This window comes from Hyperoodon ampullatus (genome assembly GCF_949752795.1).
Source record: "Hyperoodon ampullatus genome assembly, chromosome: 17".
NCBI lineage: Eukaryota > Metazoa > Chordata > Mammalia > Artiodactyla > Ziphiidae > Hyperoodon > Hyperoodon ampullatus.
The window spans coordinates 52842934-52859563 of NC_136930.1; positions in this window are offsets into that span (position 1 = coordinate 52842934).

The window sequence follows — 16630 nt, forward strand, 5'->3', positions numbered from 1 at the left end:
CAAGATTAAAATTAGATTTGCCTGATTTAGTACTTTTCCGTCACCATACTTACATTTACTCAAAGGTGTCTTTTTAACAGCTGGGTTTTTTTGTTTGTTTGTTTTGTATTTAAATATCTTTCCATTGGGTCTGAAATTCCAAACATTAAATGTACTCTTTTGAAAAAGATATGAAAGCAGGGAATTGCCTTGAGAAAAAATGTTAAAGGTACATGTTCTTTTAAAATATCGTATATTACTTTATTTTTAAAAAAGGGATAGTAATTGCTTCATTAAAATGTTTTCTTTATATAAAGTAATAATTTTAAATTTATCCCACTATTTGTCACAATAGCTATTTATATTACTTACCTAAAATGGTGTACAAGACTCTTTCATGAAGGATACCCCATTAATTGTTATTGTTATTAATTGTAATAATATTTAATCATATATTTCTACCAAAATAATTGCAGTTTAGATAATCAATGGAAAACCACCAAAGGTAGACAACTCTGAGTGGGGATTGTCTCCTGTTAAAAGAGTTTATGTCTGGGTCTTCCCTGGTGGTGCAGTGATTAAGAATCTGCCTGCCAATGCAGGGGACACGGGTTCGAGCCCTGGTCTGGGAAGATTCCACATGCCGCAACTACTGAAGCCCATGAGCCTAGAGCCCGTGCTTTGCAACAAGAGAAGCCACCTCAATGAGAAGCCCACACACCGCAATGAAGAATAGCCCCCACTCGACGCAACCCGCGCTCAGCAACGAAGATCCAATGCGGCCATAAATAAATAAATAAAATTTATTTTTAAAAAAAGAGTTTATGTCTACTAGAGGTTGGGCAACAATTTAAATTCATAAACCATGCTTTGGACAAATTTCAGATCATTTCGCCATTATTGATGTGTACAGCATTTACAATAGATATCTAATAATTACAGTTATGAACTACTTTTGAAAAAAACAATTTTTCATAAAAAATTATAACAATTCAGCTTTCATGATCCATCTAGTTTTTTTAAGGTATAATACTTTGAGAATAAAAATACTTTCAATCTCTTGATATAGTTGGGATTCAATGCCAATGAAAAAATGTTGAAAATAAAATTCTTACTTAACTACATTCAAATTTGAAGTATACAGTTCAGAGGTGGTGGATTTGGGCTCACCATTGTTTTTTATTTTTCAACCTTATCTCTGAAAACTATAAACAAAAAAGTTGAATTTCCCGTTGGCATCATTCACCTACACTACAATATGCTTTTTCTCCTTTTCTCTTACTTAGTAGCAAAGAAAACTTTATAAAACTTTTTTTTAAGTACTAATCTAGAGAACTAAAAGATAATTTCAAAAAATTTAAAGGATTTTTATACAAATTATTCATATAGAATGTATGTACAGAACCAATATGATTGGAGTACCTACTGCTTGTTTTATTTGTACTTATTCTGTTTATAAGGAAGTTTTGAGAAATGACTGTTACTCACAATAACATCATGCATATTCATAAAGTAATATTAAAGGATTATTTTCATGGTGTCATTATTTATCATTTATGCAGCAAGGCTTAATGGTCTCTGTATCTATAAATAATCTAAAAATTGCAGGCTTTGGTGAATAAATTAAGTCATTTAAAAAGGAAAACTGGAAAAGAATACAGAATACTAAATATCACATATATATTGTTTAATAGTTAGATTATAATTTATATTGAGAGGGGGAATGCAATTCTGTTTATTAATTACCTATCTGATCTTATTTCATCTCTCTTAAATGCTGATGAGTGTGTCAGAGTATACATGTGTGATGGGGCAAAATATGTGAATTCAATTCAGTTAAACAACAAAGTAAATTTTTCAAAAATTCCGAAAGATTTATAATTACTAGCCCTCTCAATGCCTGTCATAATGGTTTGCCATCTAAAACAGACATTGTATTTGCTCATTCATAAAAATTTTTAAAACAGGTAGGTTGAGTAGAAGAAACTCTCATTAAAAACAAACAGAAGTTATAAAAGTACCTTTTGAGTGTAGTAAAAATTTGTAAAATATTTTAGTTGAAAGAACTTTCCTCTGAATGGCTCCAGAACTAGCAAAATTGAGGTATGTGGCATATGGGATACTTGGTAACTTATAATTTGCTGATTAACCTAATTATTATTAATACATAATATGATTAGTACATATATAAGATTATAATGTATAATAATGTGTGAATTATTATATATTATATGGATTATAAAATATAATCCATATAATATATAATTCTATACAACACAAACCTCCTAATAATGGGTCAATGTAGTCTATTCAATTCTGTCATTGATTTATTAAGTTAAGATAACCACCTGCTATCTTTTTAACTCACTTCCTCTCCAACTGCGCAGAACCTTCAGCTTTTATTCCACTAGCTTTCTACTTTCCTTTACCATGCTTCACATTTCAAGGTCCTGATTAAAATCACCCCTTCTTATATTTCCACTCAGTACCTTTATCTGGTAAAACTTCAAAGTTTGTCAAATCCAACTGTTTACTTAAGCTATGTGTCTATTCAATAGTCAATGGCTGGAGACTAATAGATAACTATACTGAGTCTTTATCACTTTAAATTCTTGATCACCAACTTCAAATAAACTACTCGCCAAACAGTTGCACTAATCATTCTTCCTGATGACTACTTTATAGCTTCTCTTTCTCTTCATACATGCATATTCTCCCCCACCCCCACTCTTGATGATAATCCTACTAAATATTTAATTGAGAAAATGTAGAGGGGGTGGAATCAAAAGAAGACTTCCACTGACCCTGACCAACCACATGTACGAATCTGTGCTGGGACCACGTGCTCTGCTTTTTAGCTAATTATAATGCTATGGGTTAAAGTGCAGGCTCACTAGATCAATTATCCTTTTCTATAAAAGGTCTGGGTTTTTTGTTCATTTGTTTTTTCACTTTTTATTTTTCCTCTTATTTCCTCCCTAAATAGAACTGCAATTTTGGGGGAGAGGCAAAGGAAGAGAAAACAAGAAATTTCTTTTCTTGTAATATAGTACTAATATACTATCATGGTATAGTATAGTATTAGTATTGTACTGTACTAATATTATGTTCTGACTTCTAACTCTCTGGACCTTGCAGGTATTAAAACTCCTTCTATCCTGGACAACGTTCAACGTTCTTCAGAAGTTCCCTGCTGGGCTTTTCTAACCAAAGATCCCTTGGTATGTCTGATAGATACCTCTTCTTCAGCTAGACACTTTTATCTCGGGTTCACTCTCAGACGTTAACTCAGGGTTTCCTCACCATCCCAGGCAGTCTTCTTTGATAGGACATAAAAAGTCTCTATGCAAGATGCCGCTTCCATTTTGCCTACCTCTGGTGCATAGAAAATGCTCATATATTCCTTGTCATCGGTGAGAATGTTGAAAGCCTATTGCAACCCTCTGGTTTCCCCCTTCTGTTCTGTCACAACCACATTAGCTATATCAGGTGTCAGTCCTGGGGTCATCCAACTGCAGGGAATGTAAATCAGGCTTCGGGGAATACTTCAGGTTTCAGGTGACTCTTTACGGACTCTTCTCCTGTCTCTCATTTGTACTCAGTTTAGTGTTCTTCTATTCTGGTTGCTATGTTGTGTAACAAAACATTTTAAAACTTACTGGTAAATAATTAATGTTATTGTGCTAACAGACTTGGTGGGTCAGGAATTCAGATGGAGCACAGTGGGATGACTTTTCTTGTTCCATGATATCTGGAACCCCATCCTGGGAACACTTGAAGGTGGGAAGTGACTTGATCATTGGGGTATAGAATCATCTGGAGGTGTTTTCAGTTACATACATAGCAGTTGATACTAGCTACCAACTATGACGTCTCTTGAAGTTTTAGACCGACGTCAAATTTTACCTTTTCTGGTGGTCTGTGTATGGTTGGATTTTATACATTGTGGTTTAGGCTCCAAACTGATTACCCAGCTAAAAAGGTGGAAGTTTCATTAGCTTTTATGGCATAGCCACAGAAACATAAAGCATCACTTCTGCCTCTTTCTGTTGGTTGCAAGTGAGTCACTGCTCAGATTCAAGGAGAGAGAATTAGACTTTGCCTCTAGACAGCAAGTATCAGTGTTCTAAAGGGGCATTTGGGAAGAGAGAGATTATTGTGGCCAACTTTGAAAATACCATATACTACATTTTCTCTTAAGGTAATTTTACTAACTACATCCTTTTGTCAAAATACACATCCTGGCTTTTTTTTTTTTTATAATCTTGATCTGAATGATAGGTTCAAGTGTCATTGAATATGTTATTATGCATTTCTTTGGTAAATTATAAATCTTTAAGTGTCACCTAACTTTGGTATGACACATCTTGTTATACAATTTTAACATCTAATTATAGAAAAGGATAAAAAGAAGTAGCTCTTCCACTGTCTTCTGTCACCTGGTAACAACCATCCCACATCAACCTCTCTACACACGTGAGTAAAGAAACCTCCAGATGATTCTCAAAATGAAGCTGCCTTTCTCAGCCACAAGAATAGGAAATTTTCCTTTTGCAGTTTTTAAGTGTTAGAGGAAGAACTTGGTCCTTTGAGCTGGAACTTCTAAGTTTTAGTCCTAAGGACCTTACAATCATAACAAGAAATTTACAAAATAGAGAAACAAATAGTGTGATTTAATGATTTAAGTAGTTAAATAGCTTTCTCTTTTTTTTTTTTTTTTTTTTTTTTTTTTTGCAGTATGTGGGCCTCTCACTGTTGTGGCCTCTCCCGTTGCGGGGCACAGGCTCCGGACGCACAGGCTCAGCGGCCATGGCTCACGGGCCCAGCCGCTCTGCGGCATGTGGGATCTTCCCAGACCGGGGCACGAACCCGTTTCCCCTGCAATAGCAGGCAGACTCTCAACCACTGCGCCACCAGGGAAGCCCCATAGCTTTCTCTTTGATAAGATATACAGAATACAGTTTTGTAATTATCTGAAGTGCTATGAAGCCAAGAGACCTGAATTTTCTATATGATCATTTAAAAGGCCACCTCTATTATGAGAAAAGTTGCATTTGTACAGATATTTCTCCTAGCAAAAGTTTCCTTTTTAATTATGGATTTCATCTCTGCTATATGTGTTCATTATGACCTGATTATGTGAAAAGTGTGTTTGTACATCTGTGTCTATAGTATCCTATGAGAAGAGAGATCTGGAAGACTTCAGAAAGAGTTAAAACAATACTCAACTCTCACTTACATAAGGCTAATAAATGAAAGAGCCTGATAATTGCAAAAGTTCTCCCTAGAATAGAACATTGTTATCCTACATATGGTACTGTTTACAGCTGAACAATCTAATTTTTGGAAAGCAGGCATAAATATTATATATTCTGGAGATAATTTTAAAAGATGTAAGGTAAGACCACCCTGTGGGTCTCTCTTAAAGAAAGAAGATATTCTGATTTTTCATTTGTCTTAAAAGACTAGATCTGAAGACAGAAAACACGGCTTCAGGAGGCATAGCTTACCTTAGAGGAGGGGCATAGCATGCCTTAGTTCTCGCAGCTACACTGAGCAGTGTAGACCTGTCTAAGTGCATTCCCAGTGAGAAAAGTTAAGCTGGCATTAGCCATAGGAGGCAGACCAAGAGCTGGGCTAGGAGGGACATTTCCCAGACATTTTGAAATGTGGGACTGGATCTAAGAGTAACCATAATTAGAAATAGCTGAATCTCATCCTCTCTGTTGGAAGGCAATTTGTTATCTCTGATCTTATTTAAAGTTTTGCTTTTATTAACTGTTACTGGAGGGAGTCTAGGAAAGTGTTTCTCCTCAAACTTAAAGTACAGGAAGAAAAGAAATAGATCCCTTAGGAAAGGTGGGCCAGGCAGTCATGAAGTTGATTTGAAATAGAGTATTCAATAGCCTGTGGACAGACTGGAAAGCCATTATTTAGAGACTGCTTTCTGTTAAAGCAAGTGACAACCAAGAAATATTTATCTAACATGTAGGTTTTGGAAGGTAAACCTCAAAGCCTTCAATTTTCCATTTTAATCTAGATTTTTAAAAATTGATATAAAATCAAAACATGTTCTTTGGAGTTATGGAAATAACCACCAAAATAAATAAATGCATATAGGGAAAGTGGCTCTGTAAGGAAAATGGAATAAAGATTTGAACTCCTATATGTTATATAAGTTATATGAACTTCCTTAACTCTTATACACACACATACACACACACATATTGGTTTTATAAAAATAAACAATTAGAACTAAGTACAAAAATAATTCAGCAGCTCAATTTTATATAAGATCTGATGAGGCCAGTTGACATTTGAATTACATATCTTTTGATATGCAGAAGTGAGAGAAGGCAGAATTGGGCAGAAGAAACCATTTCAGGAATGGAATTGAGGAGAGAATGTGGGAAGAAGTGGTTTGGTTAGATCACACTATGTAAAGTGGAAAAGTGAAAGGTAAGATTAGAAAGTAGAATGAGATTCAATTGATAATTTAAGGAATATAAATTTATTCAATAACCATAAGAAAGTTGTAAATAAAATGGATTCCAGAATATGCTAAGGTTAGAAAGGTTAGGGAGGAGACTTGGATGTTACTGTAGAGGTACAATCAGTAAGGCTGGATATCTGGAATAATTTAGAAAAAAAGAAAGAGTATCTGAAGTGATTCTAATATTTTAAAGCTAAGATAACTGGATATCTGGAATCATCTAGAAAAAAATAAAGAGTATCTGAAGTGATTCTAATATTTTAAAGCTAAGATCACTCAAAACTGGAGATTCCAAAGTAGAAACAGAAAATGGAGGAGAAAGAAATATTTGGGGAATAATTAGGAGGTGTGGGAAACTGTAGTTAGCTTTTGGTACATTTGATTTTGAGTTTCTGGCAGAACAACCAGATAAAGTTTTCTTTCACTAAGCAGTTGGAAATCTAATTATAAACCTCTTTTATGTTCAGCCTTTTTCTTGAAATGAAATACAGAATATTTCTTAAAACTATTCATAGTTATCCTAAACTGCTTAGAGAATGCAATCATAAAAATAAAATACACAATTGCTACTCCTAAAGCTAATTCCCATTAAGTACTGAAAAATATGAATGTTACATAATTTTATTGTATCAGTTATTTATGTCTGTGCTCACAGCTCTATTAATCTAGGTTAAGCAATATTCTATTATGGAAAAACAATACTCTATAAAACACAACACTCCGGAAAGCAGTTAGTGTAAGGGCATTCAGATTGAAGGGCCGTTTTTAATACACATTTAAGTGAGGATTATGATTTTACATATAAAAGATTATGAATCATTCATCCTTTCAGAGTAAAAGAAAAAGTCCTCTTTTATGGCTTAAATTTCCATCTATATACTGTTGACTTACAAATTGCATATCTGGCCTAGATAGACTTCTCTCCTGCATTCCCTACACATCTGTCTAACTGCTTTCTTGAAATATGTAATTGGATTTCTAAAGCTAGCGTTCATATAAGTTATCTTAACTGGGACTTCTGAAAATAAAAATGGTGCTAAAAGTAAGAGAATAAAATACACACAAAATTTAGAGGACTCCTTTACAAAATCATTCAATACTATCAAAGGGCATTTATGTTCATTTACAAAGTAATTCTTCAAAGGTTCAAATATCTCTACATGAACATCAAAGAGAGTAAACATTGTTATACTTGGAAACATTTTTGTCTCCAACAGCAGTTTGTTTTTTTTTAATTTTTTAAATTTTATTATTATTATTTTTTAACATCTTTATTGGAGTATAATTGCTTTACAGTGGTGTGTTAGTTTCTGCTTTATAACAAAGTGAATCAGCTTTTCATATGCATATATCCCCATGTCTCTTTCCTCCTGCGTCTCCCTCCCTCCCATCCTCCCTATCCCACCCCTCTAGGTGGTCACAAAGCACCAAGCTGATCTCCCTGTGCTATGTGGCTGTTTCCCACTAACTATCTATTTTACATTTGGTAGTGTATATATGTCGATGTCACTCTCTCACTTTGTCCCAGCTTACCCTTCCCCCTCTCCATATCCTCAAGTCCATTCTCTAGGAGGTCTTCCAACCGCAGTTCTGACACCAAATACTTGAACTACAGTCAATTTACTATGTGATATGTAGCATGTATATGTATAGGTAAATGCACTTAATTCCAAAGTTTTTAACTTAGTAACTTTTACAATTTTTAATCTTTTAGATTTTCTGCACCAAAATTTGTTTTCCTAACATCACTTCATTCTATTTTAAATGTTGAACCATTTAGTTGAATTTATAACAATAACTACAATTTTGTCAGATATTTCATCTGATCACTATAAATGGTCAACATTTTTACTTTTATCTTATGAATCTCAATGAAAAAAATCAAGCCATTATTAAAATTAATGTTTTTTTTCTATCTGAAGTATTTAAAGTCTTTGATATAAAACTGGCATCATCTAACTGTGAAGTACTTCTGTTAATGGAGCTATCACTTCACATTTCATATGTGCACAAGAAAACTCAAAACCCTAAATGAGAAAACTTATTTTAGAGGAGAAATTCCATCTGTTAAAAAAAAACCTCATCAAAATGAAAAGTCAAACATCAGAAAGTGCTTAAACACACCTTCTGCTGTTGCATGCGTTAAATCATTATCATCAGGCAGAAACTTTTTAAATAACTATAAATGTTTGAACTAGGTTTTTGCCCTCTGATTTACATGTAGTCAGTGGAACCACTTTGGCCCACTGTTTCAGTCAGCTCAGGCTGTCATAACAAAATACTACAGACTAGGTGGCTTAAACAGGAGAAATATGTTTCTCACAATTCTAGAAGCTAGGACGTCTAAGATCAGAGTGTCAGCATGGTTGATTTCTGGTGAGGACTCTCTTCCTGATTTCAGATGGTCTTTCTTGCTGTGCCTTTGCATGGCCTTTATGGAGAAGGAGGGATGTTTCTAACTTCCTCTTCTTATACAGTCAACATTCCTATCGGATTAGGACCTCACTATTATGACCTCATTTAACTTCATTTTCCTCCCTAAAGTCTCTATCTCCAAATAGTCACAATGGAGATCAGAGTTTCAACATATGAATTTTGGGGGGACACAGTTCATTCTATAGCACCCACACAGTGGATGAGAAAAGCCCCAACATATTGTGCAAGTACATGTTCATTATCAAATTTCTTAAAAAACAAAAATTCAGTATTAAATGTTAATTTAGTAATCATTTACTTGAGCTTATTGCTGTCAAAGTGCTTATTGCATTACCAAACAATAAAGTGAAAAAAAATTTTATACCTACACTTTAAATTCAATGCTAATACTACTATAGCAAGGGTATTCAGACTACTGTCTCTATATTCTCTGGCAGGACTTCTCAGCTATTTCTTGTACATATTTCACATACACTTAGCTTATATTTGTCAACAGTTTCCACTAACTTGGCTCACCATAGGCCTGGAGTTTTGTGCAACTTGCAAGCACAATCAGGCCATAGTACATACAGTATTAAACATCTCTCCTACCACCACCAGACCAGAGGAAGGTAGTTGCTGTTGTTCCTATAAATTTGGTGTTATCACTAAATGTCCTGCATACAGTCCTTGAAAGGAGAATGTCAGTCATTTTCAAATGGAAAGGTTGAAAAGAATGACAAGTTATTTCTGGGCTTCTTTCAGATTACACCATGTATTAAAGTGAGAACTCTGTTTATTCTTCATATGTCTACCACACTGCTAGACAAGACTACAATAGAGGTTGTAAACATGAAGTGGAAGTCTATCAAAGCCAATCTGCTTTATCTTAATGTAATTATTTATAGTGGGCTGAATGGTTACCCTCTGCCCTCCCCCTAAAAATGATAGGTCCGTTCAGAACCTGTGAATGCAAGCTTATTTAGAAAAAGGATCTTTGTAGATATAATTAGGGACCTGAAGATGAGATCATATTGGATTGAGGTGGTCCCTAAATCTAGTTAGTGTGTGAGAAGAGATGAGAAGAGAAGAGGGAAGGGACACGCAGAGGAAAAAGCCATGTGAATATGGAGGCAGATATTGGAGTGATGCATTTATAAGTCTGGGAATACGAAGGATTACTAGAAGACACCTGAAGCTAGAAGAGGAATGGAAGGAATTTTAGAAGGAATCAACTCTGGCCCTCAGAACTTTGAGAGAACAAGTTTTATTGGTTTAAGCCACTCAGTTTTTGGAAATTTGTTATAGCAGCCACAGTGAACTATTACACTACTAATATGAATATTTTGTGAAAATGTAAAATACCAGGAGACATGCTGCATTTTACTGAATATAGGCAACAGGTATGAACCAAAACTTTCCAGGCAACCTGTTTAAAGCATTTCTCAAATTTATTATGTTCAGTTGAACTCCTTATGTTGTTCTCCTAGACTCCATTTTTTAATCTTCTCCTCAGTTAATAATTCCATGTTTCTACTTATTCAGGTAAAAATGTATGGAATTACCCATACTGTGGTCTTTCAAACTTAGATTGAAATTATTTGTAAGTCCTGTCAGCTTTAATTCTGAAATTATTTCTAAATTCTACCACTTCTCATCACCTCAACTATTCCCACCTTGGTCCAATACTGTTAATATTTATCACCATTTCCTCACTGGTCCCTGCTTCCAATTTTAAATGCTTTAGTCCTTAACATAGTAGCCAAAAAAATAGTTTCAAAATTGAGGTCTGATCATGTAACTTCTATATCAAAACTCTCTTGCTTCCCATGTGTTATGGGTTGAATTGTGTCCTTAGAAAGACATATTGAGGTCTTAATCATCTAGTACCTCAGAGAGTGAACTTATTTGGAAATAGGTCATTATAGATACACTTAGTTAATATGATATCATACCTAAATTAATTACATCTACAGTACAATGACCTATTTCCATTATTATGAAATATAACCAATATGAGTGATCATTATTAGTTATACTGGAAGATGACCAATATAACTGGTGTCCTTATAAGAACAGGAGAGAGAGACACACAGGGAGAATGGCATGTGATGACAGAGGCAGAAATTGGAGTGATGCAGATGCAAGCCAAGGAATGCCATGGATCTATGGGCACCACCAGAAGTTAGGAAAAGCCAAGGAAGAAATCCTCCCCATGAGCCTTCAGAAGGAGCATGTCACGGCTGAAAACTTGATTTCAAGTTTCTGGTCTCCAGAACTGTGACAGAACAAATTTAAGTTGTTTTAATCCACCCAGCTTGTGGTACTTTGTTATAGCAGCCCTAGGAATCTAATACAGAATGTCACCCTGAGTAAAAGCTAAAAGTGTTACAATGACCTGCATGGTCCTTTACAGTTTGGTTCCCATCTTGCCCATATTCTCATCTCCCACTACTTTTTTGCTTTGTTCTCTCCACTGTAGCCACACTGGTTGGGTTTTTTTAGTGTTCCTCCAATATTCTAGGCATGCTCTTGCTTGACAGAATTGTCATTTTCTGTTGTCTGCCTGGAAAGCTCTTTCCCCAGATGTCTAGATTACTTGCTTTACTCACCATCTTCATTAGAATGTCCCTGGCCACAATTGAGACTATAGCTCAAACTCTCTACCCCAGTATCCTACTTTTAAAGTGCTACTTTCCATAGCACTTTTCCTGTACTTATATTGTATATTTCAATAATTTATTTTTTCTATTTTTATCACCACTATGTCTCCAGCAATTGGTATAGTAGCTTGTATATAGTAGGTATTCAACACTTCTTGAAATAATGAATAAATTTTAAAATGTGGCATATTCAGGGAAATCTGAATAATTAAGTATGGCTGTGGTTGATTTCTGCTTTCTTGGCTGGGTATGAATGGTTAGAGATCAGGATAAAAATTAGTCAAAAGCCAGATTGTAAATGACCATGTATGCTTATCAAATATTTGGAATTTATCCTTTAGTGCAGTTGTTTTCAAAACTGTTTAGTTGAAATTTTGTTATAGTTGCTTGTGGTGAAAAACATTATTCAAACAAAACCTTCAAAAATATGTAAAAGAGGTAAAGTTAAGTTTCTCAGTAGGAAGCAAGAATGTGGGTCTCAGAATTCTGCCCTCTCTGTTCCTTTTTTCTTTTCATAACACCTGAAGGTCACTGTATTCTCTTGGGGATTCCTGAGACCACAAGTTGAAAGCAGTACTTTAAGCAACAGAAAACCTCTGAAGGATTTAAGCAAAGCAGTTACGTGGTAAGATTTGCATTTTATTAGATAACTGAGGCAATAGTATGAAGGATAAATCAGAGGCTTGCAAAACCGAAGGCAAAAAGGTCAGTAGGGAGAACATCACAGTAATGCACAAGAGCTGTGACTAGGACCTGAATCAAGAAAATAACAGTTGGGAACATAGTCAACAAAAGAGAGATAGTGTTGCAAAACTCTGATTAATTGCTTAAGTTTGTAGAATGAAAGGGAGAAAAAGGAGACTTTAGGTTTCTCTGTTGAGTCACTGTGCAAGAAATGGTGTCATCTACTAACGTAAGGAATATAGAAAGAGGAGCAGATCTGGACAGCAGTGAGTTCAGCTTGTAGTACATGTAGGGCCATCAGGTGAATGTGTCCAGTGGCTTAGGGGAAAGCATCATGTTGAGATTTAGATTTGGGTATTACCTTACTCAGCATTCACTTACTAAGTCAAAAATATTCATTGAGTTCTTTCTATATTCCAGCTGCTCTGCAAGTTAAGGAGCATACAATGGGGAAAAAAAACAGTCATTTTCCTCATGTATAGTGATAAGAAATGATAGCCAAAAATTCAAAGCATGGAAAGGAAGCTATTTGTCCTTTGTGTGCCTGGACAAAGTAAGAAGAGCCAGAAAAGGGCTTTATCAATTTATTAATTTATTTCCTTTCAGCTCCAAATTCACCCTTTTTGCCTGCTCTGTAAAAAGGAATCTTGGCCCTTTAAATATATTTTTTTCTTTGCCAGCTGCCACAATGTTAAGTTTTGTCAGTCAATGGTAACAGAGAGACACTGCAGGAGAAACCAGTTGTGCTTCCTGGTTTGGGTGTGCTCCCTTGGCAGTGTCACACAGCACCTGCTAGCAGCTTCTCAAGCATCCAATTCTTGCAGAACACATGGTTTCCCCAGTGCCTGACTCCTTCAATTCACAGTGCCTATCGTCACTCAAAAGCCAGCACCTTCTGCCAGCAACCTCATCAGACAATTTTGTAGTGAGTATTTCTGATGAGACACCTCCCTGTGAAAAGCTTTTCCTGGCATTCTATAGAGTAGATTTCCTGCAAGCTCTGCTATCACTATAGCAATTTCTCTGCCATTCAGTGAGTCACAGTTATGCTGTCTCCAACAAGGTCTGGATCACATTTCTGGTGGAGAGGGAACTCTTCCTTGGGAGCTCTATATCAGCCCTCAGAGTGGTGGCATATTATATTATGTTATATTACATCATATATTATATATTATATTATTTCATTATATTATATTTCTATTGTTATACTATTTCATTATTATTTTATAAATTTGCTAATCCTAGTCTTTAATTATTTCCATGATTATATTATTTATATTATTATATTATTTCCATTATATTAAATCATTTCCATTATTTTAATATTATTTCCATTATTATTTTATAAATTTGCTAATCCTATAGTCTTTAAAGTTTTCTCTACTGCTTTCTAGCCAACCTCTCATTACTCTATTTTCATATTTCAGTCAATAATTCCTTATGCTATACTTTCCCTGTTCAAATTACTCTATGGTTTCTTTTCCCTGATTTGGCCTAGACTGATTCATATAGCAAAGAAGGAAGATTAATAGAGATATAAATAGGATACAATAGTTTTTCAGATGACAATAAAATTGAGAGTTTCAAGGAGAGAAGATGAAATTCCACTTTTAAATCACACTGGTCCAAAGCTCCTATGGACATGCTCCTGTCTTCCCATTCACATCTGTACTAAGACATATTTTTTTTAAAGCCCAATATTAAGATTGACCAAAAATGAAACAAAACATAAACCAGTGCCAAACCCTTGAAGGAATCTCATTATAGGAAAGAGAATGCTAGACTTTGTAGATGAGGGTTGTTGGAAATTGTATATTCTTTGCCTAATGGCACAGGAAAATATTATGAAGAAACTGCAAGAATCATGTGCTTTGCCTAATGGCACAAGTTTTGATGGACATCTGGAGCAACTGGAACTAACACACACTGCTGACAGGAGTGTCCATACACTTGCCCTAGGACCCAGTCATTCTATTCCTAGGTATTGACTCAAGAAAAATGCACACATATGTGCTCCAAAATATATGTACAAAAACAGTTATAGTAGTATTATTGACAGTAGCCAAAAACGAGAAACATCTAAAAAAGAGCACATCAAATATACCAATAGATTAAAAACAGTGAAGCATTTATATAATAGAATACCACAAAACTATAGAATGAATGAAGTTACAAGACACAGAAAACATGGATAAACTTTGCAAGCATAATTTTAAATGAAAGAAACCAGACCAAAATACTATTTACTATAGGAATTCATTTATATAAAGTTCAATAAAGGATAAAACAAATCTTTGGCATCAAAAACCTGGAGAGTATTTAAGTTTGATGAGTGGGGAGAGAACAGTGTTTAGTTGGGAGCACTAGAAGATTTAGTATTATTTCTTGATCCAGATGAAGTTTAAACAGTTATGTTCAATCCTGTGATAATTACTAAGGTATAAATTTATGATTTATACACTTTTTCATATATATGTTATTATTCAATGAAATTTTTATTAAATAACTCATAGTTATCCCCCATACTAGGAATAATGCACTAAAATATAAAATTATGGAATTATTAGAAAATAGCTAAAAATATACTCTAGACTATTGTGAATGAAACTTAAAATCATTATAGGAAAAATAATATCTTAATAATCTAAGAGATAAAACATGTTCATGGATGGTACAATATAAAAGTGAATATAGCAACTATATCTTTATAACAATCTATATATTTGAAGAAATACTAATTAAAATTCTCATAGATTTTTTTTAGGAATGCAAGAAATTCATTCTAATATGTATAAGAAAAGAAAACTGTCCATACATTAAAAAAAGATGCACTAAGGAAAAGAATGGCCTACTAGATGTAAGAAATTTTACAATTGCATGGAAATAAAATTAGTATGATATTAGTATAAAAATAGACAATAACTAAATGGAGAAGAGATAACTCAGTAATAAAAAAGCAACAGATTAAAGATTGCTAAGAAGGAAGAAAATTATTGCTATCTGAAGGGTCTGCATATAAACAAGGCTGACATTTGTACAACTGCACCAGTTAATAAAAATATAAAATATTGAACTGCTAGTAAAAAGCTACCCCCTCTCCTTCCAAATTTCTTTCTATCCTCCAACTTTGATACAATTCAACAACTAAAGACATAATGTCTGATACAGGGGTGCCCTCTAGAATCCTATCAAATACTATCTGTTTACTTGGTGAGTACTAAAGGCAGTCAGCCCACAAAATTCTTGATCACTTGGTACCACTATTAGCTCCCTGAAAGACCACAAAAATGACCTGGATAATGCTTAGGATCTATTTACCAGGTCACTCATTGCCAGACTCATTCTCACATGTTCCTCAGGACAAGACATTTCTTACTATACGTTGTGTACAAAAGACAAATTAAATATGAAAGGTACTGTTTGAAAGGATGTATACAAAAGACAAATTAAACTACTTTCTTTCTAACTGTTGGACTATCTAGTCAAAAAGTCAGTAAGGTTGTAAGATCTGAACAATATTTTAACTACATAAACACTTTGTATTACAGAATAGTACTCCCTACAACTATAGAATAAACATTCTTCTTAAGAGTATATGGTCACTCACCTAGAGAGACTATGTGCTTGTTAATCCATAAAATAAGTATCAATAAATGTCAAAAATTTAAAGTCAACAGAGTATGTTCTCTGACCACATGGAATTTAATTAGAAATCATTAAAAATAGAACATCTGTAAGTGTCCCAAGGATTTACAAGTTGGACAATACACTTCTATAATAACACATGGGTATAATCAAGAATATAAAGAGAAAAAACACAAATTCCCAAGAAATTAACAGAAAATTTTATTATAGATTCTACAGATATTAAAATAACTAAATTTTATGAACTTTAAGCCAATGCAGCAAATTTTTTTTTTAAATAAAGTGTTGATGTGGATGTGAAGAAATTGGAACCCTTGTACACTGTTGCTGGGAATGTAAAATGGTGCAGCCACTGTGGAAAAAATATAGAGGGTCCTCTAAAAATTAAAGAGATATAGAATATAAGCCATCAATCCCACTTCTGACTGTATATCAAAAAAAGAAAACTGAAATCAGGGACATGAGATACATTTGTACACACATGTTCATAGCAGTATTATTCACAATAGTCAAGAAGTAAAATCAACCCACGTGTTCATTGGCAGATAAATGGATAAACAAATGTGGTATATACATTCAATGTAATATTATTCAGCCTTAGAAAGCTGGGAATTTCTGGCACATGCTACAGTATGGATGAACCTTGAGGACATTATGCTTAATGAAATAAACCAGTCATAAAAAGAAAAATACAGTATGCTTCTAGTTAAATGAGATATCTAGAGTAGTCAAATTCGTATTTACAGAAAAT